The sequence below is a fragment of the Anastrepha ludens genome, chromosome 6, assembly GCF_028408465.1.
Source record: "Anastrepha ludens isolate Willacy chromosome 6, idAnaLude1.1, whole genome shotgun sequence".
NCBI lineage: Eukaryota > Metazoa > Arthropoda > Insecta > Diptera > Tephritidae > Anastrepha > Anastrepha ludens.
Window position 1 is genome coordinate 31997561 of NC_071502.1, and position 23398 is coordinate 32020958.

Sequence of the window (23398 nt, forward strand, 5' to 3'; positions counted from 1 at the left end):
GCTAAAGAATGAGATAATTCGGCACATTAACGGCATAGAACCTCAACTATGCCACAGCGTCATCGAAAATTTGGACCATCGGATGGAGGTGTGCCGCCGAAGCCGCGGTGGCCAATTGGCCGATATTTTGTTGCGTACGTAATTGAGCCATATTAATGTTATCATAATAAAGAGAAATGATAATAATTTCTTAAAAAAATTGTACTTTATTCAAAGTCAACACCGGCCTTTAAAACTTAACCACCCTTTACAGAGTTACAATAACAAAAAACAAAAGTTTTTCGTGAGATATGCGTAGTCGATATTTCCTCTGTTGAAAATTTCTTCTGCTATTAAGTACATCAGAAAATTTTTAAGTCAGTTAACTACAGCTTTCGTTAAGTTTTTCATGGATGTCCGCTGTCGGTGTGAGGCCATGGCACTCAAAAGCACAGCGGATCAAGTCAGTAAGTTTCCATACTTCTCAAAATATAATTAACGGTTTCAAGTATTAACACCTTGGTAAGTTTGGAGGCGTATCTAAGTCGCCTGTCATACTTTGGTCTGGTAGCCGATTGTTAAGAACAGATTCAAGCGAACTCAAGGACTTCAGTTGCCCATATTACCAGACTTAAGTCCTGAGTTAAGACTTCATGAATTGCGCATACTGCTCGGGACTAGTGACCAGAGGCTGAGTCCCTTACACCCACGGTCGGCACAGGCTTAAAACAAAAATACCAAAAAATTTAAAAGCGAAAAAGTTCGAAACAGAGCTTTATTAATTTAATAAAAATAGCAATTTATGTGCATATGATAGCTGGGTTTATGCGTGAATGTTATTTGGAAGTGCGAAGGTTGGAATCTCCGTGCACGAAACAGCAAAATTAAAGAACAACCGCCGCCCCTCGGCAGGCAATGGCAAATCGCCGAGTGTATTTTTGTCATGAAAAAGTACCTCAAAAAAAAATATCTGTTTTTCCGAGTCGGCTTAAAACTGTAGGTCTCTACATTTGTGAAACAACATGAAGACGCACACCACAAATAAGAGGAGGAGTTCGGTCAAAGACCCTAAAAGGGCTGTAAGCGCCAACTAAATAAAATAAATAAATAATATAATAATAGCATTTGTATATCAGACTCGCTTTTTACCTCTAAGGAATAGGCACAATCCTCCCTTTAACTTTATTGAAGTTGATGAAATTTTTCTTCAGCCTAACATTTTAGATCTCGAAGCTTCTCAAACTTCTGGCTTTCTTGGCTCTGCGCCAAAAATGATCCGTACGTCAACTGATTCCGCCCCTCGTGCCGGTTGAGAGGATGAAGGCAATAGTTGAGCTTATTATAATTATTATTAAGCCCTCAGCGCAAATTTTTCTTGATCTTGGCTTTACTAATGCCACTAGCAGAGCTGAGTGAAGTGCAAAAATTCGCAGATGTGCGCAATGCGTTCTACAGGGTCCAACACTCGAAGTGTAACCAATTAAAATGGCTATAAATTTAGTTGGGAAAATTACTTTTATTCAATTCAAAGTAAAAAATGTGTGAAAATAACACAAAATCAAGAATCAATTTACTTTTGCTCGATATGACCACCTTTAACCTTGACTATGGCCTTGAGACAGTCCAGAAACGAATCGCAAGCTGCCCGAATGTGACTTGCAGATATTTTTTGTTGGCCCACTCGGGGATAAAGGCTTTTTTCAGCACCTCGAGACTGGTGAATCTTTTAGTTCGGACTTTGCTCTCCAAAATACTCCAAACTGAATAATCCATCGGATTCGCGTCTGGTGAATCTGAGTGCCATTGTATGGACGTTATGAGGCTCGGAACTTGGTTTTTTAAACATTCTTGGCTCGAGACTTGAGCTTTATGAGACGGTGCCGAGTCCTGTTGAAACATTCACCAGTCAGCCACCAAAATGTTTGTTTGCCCACGGTTTCAAAGCAACCTCCAGAATACTTCCTCGATAATACTTCGCAATTACCTTTAACGCCAGGCTCGATGAAAACGATTGGAGAGCGCCCATCTGCGATTACAGCGGCCCAATCCATTATCTTTGACAGGTGCTGCCTTCTGTAGCTGGTGGCCATTCGATGGCTCAATTTCTCGTGCCAAATAAACTCTATCGATTTGGATGTTCGGAAATTGACCGCTTTCGGCCAAGCGAAGCAACTCTGACTGATTGCTGCTTTGATTTGAGGCCATGCGCCTTTTGGCTCTTGTAAGGCTTGACTTTGAGATCATTTTTCAGTATGCGGTGGATGCTACGGTCAGATATTTTCAGTTCTTTCGCAGTTTCATAGGCACTTCGTCGGGGATTTCGCTCAAGTCGCTTCTTCACTTATTGCACCATTTCACGTGGCGTTGCAGTCTTTTGATGACCAACTCCATGACATTTCGTGATGTTACCAGTATTATTTTAGCGAGTAATGGAGCGATAAACAAAAATTTTATTTACTTTAAGGTGTTCGGGCTCCCGAACAATCGCTGGTTGTGATTTTCCAGCCAAATATAATGCAATCACACTTTTATGTTCCCGTTCACTCTCGGCAAAATGCTTCCGCGCGCTTGTAAACAATACTCTGGACTGTCATTAAGCTAACTAACAGACAGCTGAATCAGCTGCGCGAGCGGATCGAAGTTGATTACACTTCGAGTGCCGGACCCTGAATATTCTTCTTTTTCTTCTTGATTGTCGCTTAAGCGGTTTTAGCCATGTTTAACAAAGCGCCTTCTTTCTCGTGCTAACCAGCGCCATTCGGACACACCAAGTGAAGCCACGTTCTTCTCCACCTGATCTTTCCAACCCAGAGGGGGCCCTTTACTTTACTTTAATTAGTATCAATTCACAATATTTTAGCAATTCGCACGTTCTAAGCGCAGAGCACAACCACTTCAAATAGTTTATGGCCATCTACATTTATATTGTGATCCACTTGCTTTTAATCGCCACATCTCCTGGTGAACAGATGCATCAAACTTCAGAAGTTTTGATTCAGAAAGCTTCGAAGCACCGTATTGGTTTCATTCAAGCGCTCTCTTCGTTGATGTGAGTAATCATAAGAGTCGCTGCAGCTTAGTTGCTTCCATGGTGAAAAGACATTTAGAAGTGTTCTACCTAGCAGACGGTTGTTCGACTCTGGGCGAGTTTGACAGATATGCCGACGTGATTCGTTTATTGTTTCACAAAATTGAGCTAAGTAAAGCACTAAGCTAAAGTTAAACACAAAACAAATGACGTGGAATCCAAAATTCCCGTCAATTTTTTTTATTTTCGCTATACCTAACGAGCAAACCTGGTATCTATCATCCTTGAATTGCTTCTCACCTACAATTATAACTACTTATATATACCCAGATGCCCCAATACAACCCAATTTTTCCCTCTCCTATAGTACAAAATTCTGCAGAACCAACAAAATACCTTACTTTGGCACATTTATAATTTGTTAATCATTAGGTCACCGCCAAACTGGCATTGGTTACACCATCAGCAGCTGGTCGACAACAACAAAAATTTAAAATGTACAAATTACCAAATAATTGCGCACCAATACTATGGCAAGTTTTTGAAGTGCATTCCCAATACGTGCACTAGATTTTTGTACAGCGCCAGAAGTAAGTGAATGCAGCTGTGAAAATAGCTGCGTCTGCAATAATTTGCCCTTCGTAAAACGCCAGCAGCACAGCAACAACGTTTAAAAAGAAATACAAAAACTTTTGTTGAACTGAATTAAAAATAGAGAGAGAAATTTTAAACAGAAATAAACAAAGCATTGAATTGGAGCGATCTGGCCAATGTCAAAAATATCCAAATAGAAAACTGTGAACTGTGAATAAAAATCACACAAAAGCAAATGTAAATATGTAACGCAAACGGGAAAGACCCAAAACTACAAATAAAATAGTGAAATATGAAGAAAAAATCTATGTAAATATGTAGCAGAAAAAGGAGTTGTAGCAAAAGACGCAGAAAAATGAGTTCAGTCACTCTAAACTGCAACAAAACAACTGCGCACAACAGATATCAAATTAGCATCGAGCTCAGCTATTGTTGCAGTTGGAGTTGAAGCTGGCAACCCGAAGTCGAATTCAGCAGTAGCGTCTTAATGAAAGTGAAAGTACTTAGAAAGGTTGAATACGCCGTAAGCATTGTACTTCTTCTTCGTCTTCTTTGTGCAGCAGACCAACTGCTGTCATTTTTTTGTGCTTTTACTGCCCAACGAACTACCGTTTTCAGTTCTTCATTGTAACGCCAGCGGCACTTGAGAGCAAACTTTTAACAGCCAATTGAGTAGATTTCCTCTAAATTGCCTTCAAAATGTAAACAGCGGGAATTTTACAAAAACAAAAAACATTTTTGATTTTCTATGTTTTATGCACTGGCGAACTTAACTGAGTGCATGACGATTTTGTTTTTTTTTTTGGAGAAATGGTCTTTCAAAAGACGCGCCTGGATGTGGTGTTAAAATAAAACAATAAAACAATAAAAATTCCCTATTTCTCTGTTTCACTATTTTATTCAAGAGACGCGACTTAATTAAATGTGTAAATTATATGTGAAAAATTACATCATTTAAATGTCCACCATGCGGATGTCTACAGGTAAAATCCGCAAAACATTTAATTCATGAATGCCCAATTGTTGAGAACATAGAAATATCGATATAGAAGTTTGCTCAGCAACAGTTTGCGCCACAGCAGCACAAAAAATATTGCAGCAGGGAATAATTGACACTAACTAAGACACTTTTGTGTGAAGTTCCCCAGTTGGTCGCGCAAAATAGTCATAGGTTCAGTTGAGAGTTTCCGCCTTGCGCACAAATTTCAGAATAGCTGCAACAGGGGTATTCTTGATTTCATTGCTCTCAATGAAAGAGGTGCACTCTTGTCTACATATGTAAAAGGTCTTATAAAAGTACGTTCACACATACAGCGATTAGCAATAAATCCACAAAAATTAATCTATGGACGCGTTCACATATGGCAGATTAGCTGTAAAATTGACAATCACCAGTCAAACTGTTTTGAAAGGTTTTGGATTGGTGGAATAGTAACGATATGAAGAAAAGGCAAGAGAAGCAATAATTAATTTAATTAATTTAAAAGGAGTCCTTATAATCTAGTTTTATTTTATAATCTCCGATTTCAGGAGAGAAATTTTGTATGCGTAAGCTAGCTTTTTAAATATGGATTGGGAGTTAAGCTCGAAAAAGTAGATAATCTCGTTAAATGAAAATCTATTATAGGGCACATTTCCGTAAACGCACTAGATTTTCATCGAATTACAGTATAAGAACGATTCAATGTCTACTGATCCTAGTAATATTATTGGACATTGTCGTAAAACCTTCTGAACTTTGGTTTATTTGTAGACTTGGTTGTAATAAGCAACAAAACTTGAAAAATATTAAAAAATTTTGAGATTTATTCCATTTCGAACATTTTAGTATAGAATTTTTTAAAGTGATTTTTTTATTAATTTTTAAGGGTAAAATTTTATAGTTTTATTTTTATTTTTTGAGGATAAAATTCAGCAAAAAAAATGTATTTAAAAAAAATTAAAAGAAAATTTCATTTTCTAGGATAAATCATACTTTTTAAAAAATATGTTTGTGGGAAAAAATTATTTTTCTTGCTAAAATTCACAAAAACAATTTATTAAAAAAAAAATTAAAAAACAAAATGATGTTCTAGAATAAAGCATACTTTTTAAAAAACTGTTTGTTGGAAAAAATCATTTTTTTGGTAAACATTTTTATGAAAAAATTTTATTTCCTAAAAAATTTTGTGAAACAGTTTTGTGAACAATTTTTTTTTGTTTTTTTGAGAAAGAGCTCTCTTCAGATTTTTTCTTAATTTTTGTTAATGTTTTTAAATAATTTAGGTTGATATTTTCCCAATTTTTTTTGAAATGAAATTTTTAATTTTGTTTTTAATATATAAGATAAAATTATTTAAATTTTAGTTTTAGTTTTCTAGGATAAAACATAATTTTTACAAATAATTTTGTGGGAAAAAATTAACTTTTTTTGCAAATATTTTTGTCAAAAAAATTTTCTTTTCTCATTTCCGAGGAACCGCTCTCCTCAGATTTTTCTTATTTTTTTATAAGAAAATTGTGAAAAAATGTTTAAAGCAAAAACAAAAAAAAAACACCGTGTCAATTTCAAAAAAGAAGTCTCCCCAGATTTTTTCTTTAATTTTTTTGTTTAAATTTTCAATTCCTTTTTAAATTATTTAGGATGATAATTTCCATTTTTTTTTTAGAATTTTTGAATTTATTTTCAAATTTTTAAGATAAAAATATTTAAACTTTATTTGTATTTTTCTAGGATAAAACCAAATTTTTAAAAATAATTCTGGGGAAAAAATTAATATTTCTCAGTAAAAATTTTTGTCAAAAAAAGTTTTTTTTGCCATTTCCGAGAAACAGCTATCCTCAGATTTTTCTTATTTTTTTATAAGAAAATAGTGAAAAATTTTTGTGATCTTTTGTTTTTGTCATTTTCTAGAAAGAGCTCTCGTCAGATTTTTTCTTAAATTTTTTTTTTAATTTTTTTTACATACTTTATTTGATATTTTTTTTTTTTCAATCAAATTTTTTATTTTTATTTTTATTTTTAAGATAAAATTATTTAAATCTCATTTTTAGTTTTCTAGGATAAAACATAATTTTTAAAAAAATTTTGTGGACAAAAAATTAATTTTCTGTGGAAAAATTTTGTGGAAAAAAAATTGTTTGTTTTTTGTCATTTCCGAGAAACAGCTCTCCTCAGATTTTTCTTATTTCTTTTATACGAGCTTATACAGTACTAAGCAATCTGTACGAATTTTATAATTGACTTCCTATAACTTTTTAGCGCAATCCTCTTACACTAGAATTCAGTGTGCAGTCCCTAATCCCTATTAGTGGCTTACTGGTAGAACTAGCGGCACTAATAAAATAAATAAATGATTGGCGCGTACACTCCTCTTAGGTGTTCGGGAGAGCTCCTCCTCCTATTTTGTGATGTGCGTCTTGATGTTGTTCCACAAATGGAGGGACCTACAGTTTTAAGCCGATTCTGAATGGCAGATGGTCTTTTTTATGAGGAGCTTTTTCATGGCAGAAACCCGCTCGAAGATTTGCCATTGCCTGCCGAGGGGCGATCGCTACTGGAAAACACGTTTTCTATTATTTGATGTTCATGCTCAAACCCACACGCTCCCGAAAGGTAGTCACGCACCAACCCATTCGGCTACGGCGGCCGCTAATGGTTGCTATCTAAAATCCTCTATGAATATTTTTAAACATAAATGTTTGCTAAACGGATTAAATTACTTAACACCTGTAATATACACCCCTCCTATCCCACCATGCGAATCTTCCATTGTTCGAAAGAGAGCTGAAATCTTCTTCTGCTGGATCCTTTAGGACTATTTTCCTTTCACTGCTTCAATGGACTCAAACACCGTGGCTTCAAATGTATATTTCAGCTTGAAAAGGACACAGATGTCGCATGGTGCCATTACGGGCAGACAAGGCTAGTGACCGGGCACTGGCACGGTGTACTGGCCCATTAAAGCCTCTTAACAAATAATGCGTAATTAAGCATTTTGGTAGAAAACCCATGACTTATCCTTCCGCCATTCATGTCGTTTTTCATTATTCTTTCATAGAGTTCAGCAAAATGGTGCATTTAGTTTAACTGACTAATAGTTTGACCTTTGGGGATCCATGAATATCGAAAAAGAAAAAACATTATCACTGCTTTAAATTTCGATTCACCCATACGTGAATCACTCAAAAATGGATGCGTGTAATACAAATTTATTACCATATACGAATACTTCTTTCGTGGGAAATTGCGCAACAATTCGTTGCTCAAATGCTACACTTAAATTTTTTTCGGCTAAACAGAAAACAAGCACCCATCAAAATGTTTACAAAAGCAAGAGGCGCCGCTTTCGAAAGGGAAGACTTCATGCTAAACTGTTGGTGGCTGCTGGCGTCCGCGTCTCTAGCAGAGTCAGTCTCATTATTTAATAGCCGCATCATTTCTCACTGGCAACTAATGTTTAAAGTCGTTGACTCATAATTTTTTATGAAATTCAAAGAACAATCAGCAGCTATTTTAGTAATTAGTGGCCACTAATAATGGCTACTGACCGCTGCCTAAATAAATTTAAAGTAACAGTTTGGCTTAAAATTAGGTGTGGTGGAAAATGCTTCGATTTGGCCCTATTGTGCGTTTAAAAAACGATTGTAACTCGCACAATCTAGCTAATTTTTTTAGAGGTTTTTATGAGCTAGGACCAGAAATAGTCAAAAAAAAATCTTAAAAATTTCGGTTAAGAGGATGAATGAGAATTTTTGTTCTATGTATGTTCTTTCTGCCTAATGAAAGCGTAACCACGATAACTTTGAAACTATTTACCCAATACGATTCTAACAAACTGCATTGCATTCTTATAAAATTTATTATACGCAATTAAATACGCATTCAATAAAAGGTATAGTCCCCAGCCTTAGCTATAATGGCCTCACATCTACGAATCATATTTTGTGTTCATTTCAGCGTAAGCTGTGGAGGTAATCGGCTCCAAATTAGACGAATTCGCCTTGATGACTATTTGACTGTTCATATTTGTTTTCCCGTTGAGTTTTTGCTTCACCAGAACTAACGTATGCAACTATTCACTTAAATGAAAAACTCATCCGTGCACATTGCGCTTGCCCAATTCCGGTCTAAATTTCCTTCAGCCCACGCAAGTATTTTTCAATGAGTTCCATAATTTGAAGTCTTCTGCACATAAGCGACTTCAAATCGTGTGTTTTGATACATTAACGCGACTTTTTCTTAAAACTGCTTTAGCTTCACACAACGATAACTTCGACTTGTCACAAACAAATCAAAGATTTTCTGATTTTGCTTTGGAGAGGTACTTTTTGTTTTAGGCTTCGTCCGGGAAAGCCGTTAACGTTTTTAACTTCGGTGTACCGTTGGTTGGTCGGTTTAGGTGGTGATTCGTCCAGAATCTAACGAGCGCTTCCGCACCACTTTGTTGCCACATCATCGTTACCAACTTATTTAATGGCTATTTACAGCATGACTATATACAGTCTGTGCGGTTCAAGAACCTTATTAGGATGGTGACACTTAAGCCAGACAGTTTTTCGAGACTCTCGAATAGCATTTGGTTAGGCTTAGCATTCTGTCCTTCCGTGGGCATGGTATTCACAGAAGAAATGGAAGATTATTTCCCTTTTTTCCGGCTGTACACCATTTCACACTTTTATTCATGAAAGTCTTTGACTTCTTCAAATATTTTGCTGCAGACACGTGACAATTTTGAACCTTTAAGGTGTGCACATAGGAATACTGCTTCACATCGTTTTTCATACGCGAACTCATTTTGTAAAAACAAGGTATGCTTTCTAAATTTTTCACAAAACTAACAACTTGCACAACGAGGATTGCGGAAAGGATACGCCTATTTAGTAGCATTTACATTTTTTTTTAATAAAGGAATTCTGAGTTTGAATTTTGCCAGACGCACTTCCATTAGACAGACTGTGTGTAAGTGGTTTTGCGGTCATTTGGCACAAAATCCATTTTTGTAGTTTTTTATTGAAGCCATTATGCTTGAGTTTTGCCGGCTCCGCTTCCATTAGAGAGCCTGTATATTGTAAAAAAAGCTTTAAATTTAACCACTCATTAGACCTAAAGCCGTTTAATAAGAAAATATACCAATTTAAAAGCAACGAACGAAGCAGAGGTAAGGCAAAATGCAAAAGGCGCTGCGGATTATGAAATAATATAGAAAGTGTTGCTGCGAGCAGCTCCATAAATGCTGATTTTCTCTAAACTACAGTTGGAAATAAAAACAATAAGTAAATGCAGCTTAAGGGAAGTTTTCGTCTACATGCCGGCATCATTTTCATAAATGTATCTCTAATATGTAACTGTATATATGCACTTATACGAGTATGCACCACAATCATAAACTAATGGGTATCGATTTTGCCATTTATGTGTGTCCAATAAAGTGATCTATGTAGTACTTTAAAGGTTAGTGTGTGTTATTGATCTAAATATCAGCATATTGCCCCTAATAAATGAGTATGAGCTATACATTTCCATTTCGCATTATGTATTTCTCATACCCATTTGCAGTAATGGACATGGATTCCCATTAAATTTATGTTCATCCATACACTGTGCTGGCGGAAGGGACAAAAACACGAATATAGCACACAGGCATGTACTCATGTATGTGTATTCGTACAAGGCTATGCAATCACAAGTATACAATTTGGTTTTTTGTCACAGTAAAAACCGGTTTACAAAATTACTTTTGCTTTCGCAGAAGGGCACTAACCGGTGAAAATTTTCGCAGCCTTCATCTGCGGTTTTATATTCATTTTGTCTTACGGTGTTTCTGTGCCTTTTATTTATTTTCTCCCGTGTTGGCTTTTTGGAAATCAACGGCGTATGAGTAGGAATTATTGTATATGACTCACAAACACTTTCCGCTGACAACTCACAAGACAACCGAATGCGGATCTGCGCACCAAATTCACCATGGCCTCATAACATTTTGAATACTCATTTTGTTTATTTTACGTACGTGCACTTGAATTAGTCTTACTTTGCACAAATAAATGTAACTTAAGTCGCACAATGACGCTTTGGCTGCTGTTATGCAATGCTATTGATTTATGCATTGGTGAGTCAGAGGCGATTGCAAAACTGAAGAGTTTTGACACGAACCTCCCTTGAATGGCCCATAAATCGATATCGATACTGAGTAAGTATTTAAATGTATTGAATTGAGATCGTAGGGAAAGTGTGTTAGTGCTGTTCATACGGTCAAACATGTATACACTCGTGATTACATAATGAAGCCACTTTAACTATTTACAATATTCGCAAATTTTTCATGCCCCATCTTTTTCGTTAATTTCTTATAAAAACATAATTTTTTGTATAGCAAAAAACTTTAAAAATAAAAGTTCCGAACTTTGTACAAAATTTACAAAAATTATTGTAAAAAGAATTGAAAATTCCAACAAAATTTTTAACTTTTTTATCAGAATTTTTAGAAAACATCCGGGTATGCTGTTTTATAGCCCATTTAATTTAGATAGAAAGTCTCATTTATTTTTTATAATTTTTTTGGCAAAATGTGTTGCGCATTTTCTTCCATATAGGGAATGCTCGAAATTTTTTATAAGCAAAAAATACACAAGACGGTCGCAAAATATTTTTTTTTCTCAAAATTAAAAATGTGAAATTTTCAAGAATGTTTGAAAGAAAGAAAGTTTCAAGTTTTAAAATAAATTTATTAAACTTTTTAAAACTACGTACAAATTTTCAGTTTAAGTTCATGTGGTTTTTGTTGTAATATAAACTATATATTTTTATAAAAAGAATACGAAAATTAAATGAAACATAAATAGAGTTTGTCTAATAGAAGCGTGGTCGGCAAAATTCAAACTTAGAGTTCCGTTGCAAAAAAAAAAAAAATTTAAATGCTGTTAAATGGGCGTATCCTTTCCGCAACACACGTTGTGCAAACTGCTAGTTTTGTGAGAAATTTAAAAAACGTTTTTACAAAATGAGTTCGCGTATGAAGAACGATGTGAAGCAGTATTCCTATGCGCACACCCTAAAGGTTCAAAATTGTCACGTGTCTGCAGCAAAATATTTGAAGAAGTCAAAGACTTTCATGAATAAAAGTGTGAAATGGTGTACAGCCGGAAAAAAGGGAAATAATCTTCCATTTCTTCTGTGAATGCCATGCCCACGGAAGGACAGAATGCTAACCCTGACCAAATGCTATTCGAGAGTCTCGAAAAACTGTCTGGCTTAAGTGTCACCATCCTAGTAAGGTTCTTGAACCGCACAGACTGTATATAGTCATGCTGTAAATAGCCATTAAATAAGTTGGTAACGATGATGTGGCAACAAAGTGGTGCGGAAGCGCTCGTTAGATTCTGGACGAATCACCACCTAAACCGACCAACCAACGGTACACCGAAGTTAAAAACGTTAACGGCTCTCCCGGACGAGGCCTAAAACAAAAAGTACCTCTGCAAAGCAAAATCAGAAGATCTTTGATTTGTTTTTGACAAGCCGAACTTATCGTCGCGTGAAGCTAAGGCAGTTTTAAGAAAAGTTGGCGTTAATGTATCGAAAGACACGATTCGAAGAGGTTTACGTGTAGAAGAGCTCAAATTCCAAAGCACGTTGAAAAAACCGCTGCACTCAATTCCGTTTGCAGAACGGAATTGGACAAACGTAATATTCACGAATGAATTTTTCCTAAGTTAGTCCGGGTGTATCGCTGATAATCGACAATCCAGCATCCAGTTAAGGCTCATGTTTCGGGCTGCTTCTAGGAAAAATGATTTTGAGGTTTATTTCTATTCAACGCCAATTCGAATGCAGTTTTGATGAATAAAATTTACCAAAAAGCATTAGTACAGTCAGCTGCGAAGATATTTGGAAGAATTAGACAGTAAATAAAATTTGCGTTCCATTAAAATTATGCCTCTGCATGGCTACAATTTTTCTTACGAAAATTCACAGCACGTTAACTTACGATTATGATTAAAAATATATGAATATATATTAAATTATTTACAGTAATACCAATACATATATACATATGTACATGGATGTACCTATGAAATTCTAAATCCGGCATAGCAACGGTTTTTCGCACAGATTTAGATTTCACCGCCAGACTTTTACGACCACACTCTCAGTCATCCATGCTTAAATGCACAGCCTAAGTAAGCCTCGTTATTGCAGCTACGTCTGTTGAGCTTTCTATTATTTATGTAGCGTGAAAAACTCACCTTCACTTTATAGGCGCGTCTCGTTACAGCAGCAGCGGCAGCAGCCTAATCCAAACACACGCACACACACTCGTCTCACGCTTGTCGCGAATGCCGAAGAAGTAGCGATATGTGCAGCGAAACAGCAAACGGCAGAGAGATGTTTATTAGCAGGCAGCGAACAGCAAACAGCGTTCAAGTGAATAAACAACGCAAGTGCATGCGCATCTGCTCGTGAGCGCAACAACGCGAGCGCTTCAAAACGCAGTAGGATTAACACGCACTTAAACACGCACAATCACGTACGAAAGCAAGCCACTTGAGGGATATGCTTGCATAAGTATTTTTCATAAATATTTTTCACGCTGGATTTTGAAACTTTTCTTTTGAGTACTTAATTTTTTGGAAAAAGATTTTAGGAGCTTTCAACACAGTGCAGCACAGTATTCATTAAAAGTCATAGAACGAATCTAAAGTGCATAAATGTGTATGGAAATTATTATTCAAGAGTCAAATTAATCACTTGTCAATCAACAGGAAATATGGAGTAACAGTTATTATTTATTTACATACATCACTACATTTGTGTACACAATAATAGCAGCGCGACATATTAAAATGTTTCGACTACTTCGTTATTTTTTTCTCGTTTTTTATAAAAATATATAAGTCGTTTATACTACAACTAAAACCATGCCACTAAAAGATTCTAACTTTGTTCAAAATTTAAAAAAAATTCTTAAAAATTTCAAACTATTTAATCAGAATTTTTAGAAAAATTTCGTGTATGCAGTTTTATAGCACATTGAAATTTGGTTCTCTTTTTTATTTCGGGTTCTGTTGAACGATTGATTATATTTACAGTGAAGGACTTAAGTCTACTTACAGCAGCGTACTCTCTTATTTCTCAGAAGGTTTACACTAATTGTAAACACTGTTGATGTAGTTTTTTTCGGAATTCATATTTCTTCATGAATTATAAAAATTAAATTAAAGAAAGTGAGCTTTATAATAAAAAATTTACGAAACAGCAACATAAAAGCGGTATGACAAAAGCAAAGCAAACTTTGAAAAGTATTACAACAGCTGCAAAGTACCGTTATTCGAACATTTCAATTGGTAAGTCGTCGTTGCTATTAATTCTTCATTGTGATAATTCGTATGAATTCGAATGAAAATAAAAGGCGAACCGGCCGCCCAAAGAAGCTGCCCAGAAAAGATGTAAACTCCATTTTAAAGGAAATCGACCAAAATGCGACAATTAATGCTGCGAAATTGGTCCAACATATCGTCGAAACATCCTGAAAAAGCGTTCATTCAACAACTTTTAAAAGATATCTTAATAGGAGTGGATAATTCAGCAGGGAACAACGACAAAACCCTTTGATTCCAGGAAGAAGCTGTCGCCTTCGGTTTGAGTTTGCACGGGCACATATTGGCAAGTGAATGGATTTCTGGTCTAAAGTTTTATTTACTGACGAATCGGAGTTCAATATATTTGTAAGTGACTGGTTGGGCTAAAATATGGAGGAGAAGCAATGCGAATATAGAAATGAAAAATTTCATCTCTACCGCTGTCAGGCACGGCGGTGTCAGGCATAGTGATTTGGGGAGCTATAGCTGCTTCTGGCGTTGGAAAGATAAGCTTTATTGAAGGTTGTATGGACCAATACGAAATAAAATCATATTAGAACAACATTTGGAGTTGTCAGTAGAATGCTTGGGTCTTGGACAAGTTTGAGTTTTCCAACAAGACAATGACCCTAAGCATACTGCCCTGATTGCCAAAGAATGACTTTTATATTACGCACCAAGACAACTAAATACACCGCCACAGAGTCCGGATTTAAATCCGACACTATTAGAAATACCTCTATTATTTGATTTATTTGGTGTTTTGTGCCCGGGATTTCGAGCACATACTCGTACACTCCCAAATGGTAGTCACGCACCAACCCATTTGGCTACTGCGGCCACTGATTTGATTATCCACAACTTTACGAAATCGTTAATATCCCAAGATGCACAATTTTCGCAATATAGAAAAACTTTCGAGCATTCGTTATATGGAGAAAAATGCATAACACCGTCAACAAAAAAAAATTATTAAAAATCAACGCCAAATCAAGCCAATTTTTAGTATTATTATTATGAGAGGATTAAGTGCTACGGCCTAAAAGATGTACTGTGCTCCTTGAAGGACTGAGAGTATTACCTATATTTCTCTCATCTTGCATAAATTTTAGCATTTGTCCCATTTTATTGTGTTTTGTTTCCTACTCTGATAAATTTTGTTTACCCCGCTTAGTGCTGCGCACGACGTCACCACGTAGTTGGTGGTTTCATATTCTTTTCTACAGCTGCTTTAGACTGGCGCAATAATGCATATATCAAGCTTTAATAATTTACAAAACCGCATACCTAAAATTTTTCTAAAAACTCTGACAAACAAGCTTCAAATTTTAAGGGAAATTTGTCATTTTTTTTTTTTGTAATTTGGCACAAAGTTAGAAACTTTGACTTATATGGTTTTTTTGGTAGTTTGAATTATATTTTTATAAAAAAAAATACAAAAAACAATTATTTCTTATAAATGAATACTAAAAACTTTGCAATATGTCGCGCAACTATTATTGTGAGCACAGACGGCTGTTTATGTTTCTCCTCGAGCCTTATCGAGCTCATTCATGCTAAATTATAGATTTTCTACTTAAATTTTCTAGATTTTCTACTGTCAAAAGCGATGCCATCGAAGTGTGCGTGACAGTTGTCAAAACAAGGCCCTGCTAAAACATTAAATTTGAACTTGAAAGACCCTGTATATGCACACTTCTACACTACATCATTGAGAGGAGTAGCAAAGCCCGCCACTGCAGCTGCTTTGGAAAATGGCACAAAGAAATAGCACAAGTAACAGTTTCTCAGCTGCAATTTTTGGAACGCATTTAAATGCCAAATGCACCAGCAACACAACAAAACCGAAGTTGTTGTAGAAATAGTAGTAAAAACAAGAACATCGAGTATGTTCTCAAATTTGGTCTCAGCCTGTTGAAAAGAGTAAACAAAATCTTTTGTTACTGCTATTTTACAGTTCTTACGATTTTGTTGCTTTGACGTTGTTGTTGTCTGCTGTTGGTTTTTATACTCATTCGCAACTATTTAAGTGGAAAACTTGAATGACTCTGACGATTTGGCAGGTTTGTCACTTGGTCGACAGGTCGGTTGTTTGCACGGCGGCTAGTCATTCCTGTTTCATTTCACCTGAGTGTCCGGTTGGCATTTCTACTCACTCTTAATGGCATACAAGTGCACAAAACAACTCTCATGAGCGCGATTTAGCAAGGCTAACAACCAGCTAATGTTGGTGTTGGCGCTGTCAGAATTGTGCAGCCGATACGTACATACATACACATATATGCATACATACATGCAAGTGCATACATGCATTATAAAAGCACACACATATGCATGCTTTTATCCTTACATAAACTTGTTACTATTCTTATTTGCTGGGCAATGTTGAGCGAAGATCAATCAAATGGAGGCTTCACAGCTTGCGTCGCTGTCGATATAATGGAGAAAAATTCGAATTAAAGCGGAAAAAATCTACTGTTATCTTCGTAACAAAGAGTACCAACACCTTTACGTTGTTATGTATGAAACCTATTAAGCGATAAATTAGCGAAATTAACGAGCCTTTCAATGAATTTTTGGCATCGTGCCGGTATAATTTACTTAGTTGCACCAAGTCCTTCAGTTTAGCAAGTTAATAGGTTTAATAAGTATCAACGTGTCACAGTATTTTCTACAAAGTAAAAAATCAAGTATCGCGCAGTGATGGAATTTTTATTTTTGGAAGTTTTAAAAGCAAAGGAAACTCAAGAATGAATGTTGGAAGTGTGTGGGGACTTTTCGCCATCGATTTTTTTTTTGTTTGTTTTTCCTTGTTCACTTCTTTCGGGAGCATAGGGCCTCGACAAGACTCAGTCTTGTGATGGTTTCATAAATCTATTTTTGATTTCTGACAGAGTAGGTGATTAGCGTGCCGCTACCAGTCCTCAATAGTGGGAATGCCCACCTGCCGTTGCTTAGGAACAACGTCTTCTTACTGCTTGGAGCGCCATCTGTGTTTTACTTTTTTCTGGCAGAAGGATCGCACAAATGGTTGAGGACTTTGCTAACTGTTGGTGTGTCTGCGCTATTACCGCGGTTGCACGCTTCCTCTTGCTGGCGCCACTGATGCAATGTGTAACTGCGTATTTTTTTTTTTAGAAACAGAGAAAGTAGGTAAATTTTGAAAAATGGCTAGGACCGTGTTTTACGTGGTATTCGAACCCACAACCTCTGGGATGGTAGGCTAGTGCACTTACGCTAGTCCACCGAGGCCGCCATCTATTGTTACAGTATAGAAAGATGGGCAATAATAAAACGCAAAAAAAATCTCTATAATTTTGTGTCATTTTGAAATAACCTCACTTTTGCGCAAGTGGATGAAGAAACAGAATTGAAGGGCGAGTGATTCATTTTCAAAAAACGAGAAGAGTGGGCTTTTACCCTTTTTGACAAAAAATAATATCTTCATAGAGTCGATATATTCATCTTTCTCGAGGGATAACAATTCTTCCGCTTTTCAACTGTTTTCTCTACTTTACAACCAGTTTAGAGAGAGTAGTTTGTTCAGAAATTTGTACTTCAACCTTTTTTTTTGTTCCATGTTCACTCCTCTCGGGAACATAGGGCCTCGACAAGAGTAGTATAAGAAAAAATGTCCACCCAAGGCAGATGCCCTTTAGAATACGTCATTGTAAACACCCTGTAAATTAACTCTTAACACTCACTGAATGGAACAAAACAAAAAACAGCAAGAGAATTTTTTTTAGTGTGAAATGTCACCATGACAACGAGAATAATATTTAAATTGTTTAACTGATACTTTACGAGATATCGATCTCTAAAGCCATCTACGGAGAAAATAATGGTTTTGTTTTTCCCCAAACTAATTTAAAACTTTTTCATTATTTTTCTTTCAATATGTCTTACAGTTTCTTTTTTCAACGCTTTATTAATTCATGCAGTAAAACGTTTAGTTATATTTTTTTAAACCACTCAAACCAAGACCACAAAAAAAACCACATGGTTTCCAGTCAAAAAAGAGAGCGACGCTCACGATATTTATTGATTTCAACGGTATTGCACACCATGCATTTTTTCCAGAAGGTCAGACAGTTAATAAACGCTATTATTTGCGCTTTATGAGGCGTTTACACTAAGCAATTTGCCAAAAAAGAAAGGATTTGTGGGAAAACAACTCGTAGCTTTTGCACCATAACAATGCACCGTCACACATTGCCATCATTATCACTGAATTTTCAACCAAGAACGAAACCATCCTACAGCCAACGAATTCCCCTGATATGGTTTTCTGCGATTTTTTTCTGTTTGATCAAGACTAAAAACCACTGCGGGGAAGGCGTTTTAATAGTAGAAAGAAAATAATGAAAAAATCGAAGACGACTCTATTGGCTCCACCGAAAATATAGTTCCAGAAATGTTTCGAGAGCTGGTTCAAACGCTGGCATAAAAGCGTTGCAGTTGATGGGGACTACTTTGAAGACGATAATATCATTTCTGAGGAATACAATAACCTTGTTTTTTGAATTTTCTGAATATATTCCACGAACTTTTTAATCAAGGTGATATGAAAATATTTATTGAAATTCCAACTAAGACGTTTTCTCCCACACCAAGATGTTATAATGTTAAATTCCGATTGGCGGGAAATTGAATCCCCAAAACCTTGTAAACATTTTTATCAAAAAATTAGTGTCATCCTCGAAGTGCTAGTTCTTGAAGACAAGAAAGTTGCTCGCCAGATAGTAGTTAATCGCCAAAAATTCAATAACATACAAAAATCAACAAATACGAAATCATTCGTACAACCAATCATTTCACCGCTGTTGTAACGGAGCCATCAGGCAATCAAAGCAGCAGCCACGCATTCATTCAACAAATGTCGACGGTGATTGCCAAATTGCCAGTTTCCAATTGCAAGATTGCCAGCAGCAACAACAGTTCTCTAGCAAACTGAAACTTACGCAGCGTTGGCGTGGATGTCAATCGTTAGACGATCAGTGTATTTCTACAACAACATTTAAGCTGCTTAAATGAAAATAAAGCGGTTCAGTATCGCTTCGTGATTATTCTTGTAATGAGGTTTCCAATACGAATGTCACAGCTTTTGACTCTCAGATTGGCTCTTTGTATTATTGTATTTGAAAAATGATAGTGGATTGTTAGGCAGGTCAAAGAGGTTTATAATCGTTGGAAATTTATTAAACACATCAAAGATCAGTTCACCAAACTTGTAGAGCACAATGTAAATTCCGGGAAAGAAAAATTGACATGGTAAATTCCTAAAATTGGTTTATGGAAGCATTATTCGTGTTACTCACGAAACAATGGCGACAAATGTGGGAAAAAGTGACTGAGAGTTCAAAACTTCGGGTAAAATATTCAAAGCGGAGGTTTGTTGTATGGCATTGAAGAAATCTGATGTACTATAATCACTAATTACATAAGCCCAACTTTCTTGTGGTCCAGACTTCATTACCGTTATCTTGACTTACCGTAAAAATAGATACATTTACTCAACATATAATTTTTTAGCACTGAATTTTTTTTTTTTTTTCGTATTCTAATTTCCAGTTGTTTGACAATTTGCCGCCTACAAAGTGTATAAAAAAATTATGTTAAAAAAATACCGACAGTTTTATCATTCGGCAAACTTGTTGCGTTAATTTTTTCAAATACGTTAACCCTTACATATTTATTTCAAATAATAGATTTTAATTTTCAAGCTTGCCATTCCGTTTTTCGTTTTTTTGTGAAAAACGCAACCGATTTCTGCTATGAAAATATTAGGTTGGGAAAAAAGGAGTCCATTATCTTCTCGGTAGATGGCTGTAGTGATGGATATCTCGCAAATATCGCTATCTTTGTTTGTTCCATTCAGTTGTGAGTTAACAGTGGAGGTCAACAAAGAGGAAATTCGGTACCTTTTACAGTTTTTCTTTGATCCAGTTTTTTCTTTGATTCGGATAAAGGCGAAAATGCAAGCCAGACAGCTAAAATTGTGAATGGTGTTTATGGTGCAGATACTGCGATAGCTAATTACCGGCAATTTTGGTTTAGTCGATTCTGTTCAGGCATTTTTGATGTTAAAAAAGAATGTCGTGAATGTCGATAAAATCACAGAAATAATCGAAGTTTAACGGCATGTTAGTGATCGTAGCACTGCTCAGGAGCTTAAGATCGACCATAAAACCAATTTAAACCATTTGCGCATAAACTTCACGCAAAAATATTGGATTTATTTTCCCCCAAACGAATATTTTTTAAGATTCTCTTAGGAAGTTGGGCTATACAAATCATGGAAAACTCTTGCTAGTGTATAGTTTATAGTTTATTTATATTTTATTTTTTTAATTGGAAAAGTAATGAATTACAATCACAATGATTTTAAAAGCATTAGCGGCCTTATAGTTTATTAATCTAGTAAATTACAGAAAATATTTGAATATTTGTATTTTTCATTTATTATTATCAACTCTTTGAAGTATTTTTGAAAAACTTTTATTATTAAATCAATTTGTGGAAACATTAGAAAAATTTTATTTTTTTATTGAAAACTTTATTTTTTAAGTAGCTTCTAAAGCTACTTGCTCTGTTTTCATATATTTTTTTTTTTTTCTTATTCAAAACTTTTATTTTTTAAATTAAACCATTAACCAGAATTAAATTTAAAATTAACCGGAATAGTTGAATTAACCATTTGGTATTGTTTGGTATTTATATAAATGTTCTTTATTTCTCTTCTTCTCTAGAAGCTTAACGGTTTGGTTTTCATATAAATTTTCTTGTATTTTATTTTTTTTTTTATTAACACTTTTTATTTAACTAGAAGCTTACTTATTTCGGTTTTTATATAAATTTAATTTTTTTTTTATTCAAAACTATACTTTTTAAATTGCTTGCTTGGTTTGTATATATTAAATTTTTTATTTTTTATTCAAAACTTGTATTAAGTACTTTTAAATTTAATTTAACTTGTTTTTATTCAAAACTTTTACTTTTAAAGTACCTAAGAGCTTACTTGTTTGGTGTTTTATTTATATATTCTTTTATTTTATTTTCTTTTTATTCAAAACTCTTATTTCTTAAATTAATAAAAGCTTATTTGTTTGGTGTTTATATAACTTTGTTTTTAATTGTTCGATTCTTATATAAATTTTATTTTGTTTTTATTTAAAACATTATTTTTTTTTAATTAACTAGAAGCTTACTTGGTTGGTTTTTAATTAATTTTTTTTTTACTCAAATTTTTTATTTTTTAGTTTGGTTTTTACATAAATTTTGTTCTTTTTTATTCACATTTATTATTTTTCAAAGCACTGAGAAGTTTATTTATTTGGTTTTTATATCAACTTTCTTTTCTTATTCAAAATGTTTATTTTTTTAAATTACTTACAACCTTACTTGCTGGGCTTTTGTATATTTAATTATTTTTTTTCTTATAATTATTTTTTTTGTTTATTTATAATTTTTATTTTTTAAATTAACTTGAAATTTGCTTATTTGTTTTTTATATAAGTTATATTTTTTTAATCCTTTTTTTATTTTTTTTGTTTGGTTTTTACATAAACTTTTTGGTTAAAATTTTTATTTTTCAAATTACTTAAAAGCTTACATGTTTGGTTTTTATATCAACTTGCTGTTTTTATTCAAAGTTTTTAATATTTAAATCACTTTGAAGCTTTTTATACAAATTTAATTTTTTTGTTTTGTTCAAATCTTTTATTTTTTAAAGTCCCTAGAAGCTTACTTGTTTGGTTTTTATATAATTATTTTTATTAAAATTTTTTTTTTAATTAAGTAAGCTTCTAACTTGTTTATTTTTTAATCAATTTTTTTATTGTTTAGTTTGGTTGCTACAAAAATTTTATTCTTTTTTATACAAAATTTTTAGTTTTCAAATTACTTAGAAGCTTACCAAGCAATGTTATATACTTTTTTTTTTTTTTGTTAATAAAAACTTTTATTTTTTAAATTAGCTAACCGAAGTTTATTTGTTTGATTTTTATATAAATTTTATTTTTTTGTGGATTTTTTTTTTAATTACTTAAAAGCTTATTTGTTCGGTTTTTATATAATTTTTTTTTTTGTTATTAAAAACTTTACTCCTTAAATTTTCTAGAATCTGACTCGTTATCAAGTAAACCATTTCCGAGTATCAATTCCAGAATTTTTTTGTAGCTGCAAAGCAGGCGAATACTTACAAATACACATAAAAATGCTTCGAAATCAGTTTAACAGAAAAGCCAAAAAAAGTAAATAAAAACTTTGCAGACCTGTGTAATTAGAGCAAGTATTATAGAGATTTCAATCCATTCAACAAATAGTGTGAAGATCTAAAAATCTATCTAGGGAATATATTTTTATATCTAACACATAAAAAACGACGTATTCTACCAACAACTTTAACACCATTACACAAGGCGTCATATTAAAAAGAGGCTTCACATATAAGAAAATGGAAGCCAACAATTTTCGTGCCACCAAAAATTGCAAATAAATCGCATCTAATTATTTAAAAAAGGACTTTGGTTGCCTCAAAAAACTTAAGCATCAGAGGCAGGCAAAAAATATTAGGATCCATGATTTTTCGGAAGTGTCGGTCACGGAGAGCTTTGATTTATTTGGAAGATTAGGAGCTTTTTAGTCATTCTTATGCCACACATCGAACAGTCAATTTACTTTATACTACACATACGACATATGTATGCGTGTCTGTATGTATGTATGTATGTATGCATACATCTATCTGTAATTGCTAATTACCGCTGTGCAACCTCATTTAACACTCGCGTACCCATTTGCTATCAGTAAACAAAAACAATAAGTCACAAGAACATACGCCCAAGCTGTTGATGAGTAGTCACACATAAATATGCAATTCAATTAAGACGCATCGTTACACTTTTATTTTTTCTTGCACTATTTTCCATGGCAAGTTTTCATATTTCAATTTTTTTGCCTTTGTTTTTATTTTCTTTCGCAAATTTTATGCACATACATACACTTTGTTTTCTTTTTTTCCTATTACATTTTTTCCACTTTTTCCACAATTTCTATGATTTTTTTTTCGATTTTCTTTTTCATATCAACTCTTTCCATAAACATCCATCCGTGCACATATCAGCATTAAGTGAAGTTTTGCGCGCACATGCGTTCATATACACACAGAAACATGGAACTATGCACACACACACACACACACAAACATGCATATATTCAGACAAATGAGCGAATGCTGACGAAAAAGAAAGTTTTTTAAGCCATCTTTGCAGTCATATCTGCCACTGCATATCTGCCTCTCTGTGGGGCATATACTTATGGCACACACATTAATAACTGCGTATGTATGTCTGTATGTGTGCGTATAGGAGTACGTGAATGCAAAGTGTGTAAGATATGCGTTTGGTTCACAAAATTCACTACAAAGCAACTCCGGCTTTGAATTTCTATTATGTA

The 23398-nt window shown here is 34.2% G+C and overlaps 1 protein-coding gene across 9 annotated transcripts in view; it reads right to left on the reverse strand.

Moving 5' to 3' along the window:
• LOC128866379 (mucin-5AC) overlaps positions 1-13321 on the reverse strand; it is a 97123-nt gene extending 83802 nt beyond the window's left edge. For all 9 annotated transcript variants that reach the window (XM_054107069.1, XM_054107068.1, XM_054107067.1 and 6 more), the window contains exon 1: positions 12830-13321. The gene's annotated coding sequence lies outside the window, so the exon portion shown is untranslated. The remainder of the gene's footprint in view (positions 1-12829) is intronic.
• Positions 13322-23398: the final 10077 nt, after the last annotated feature.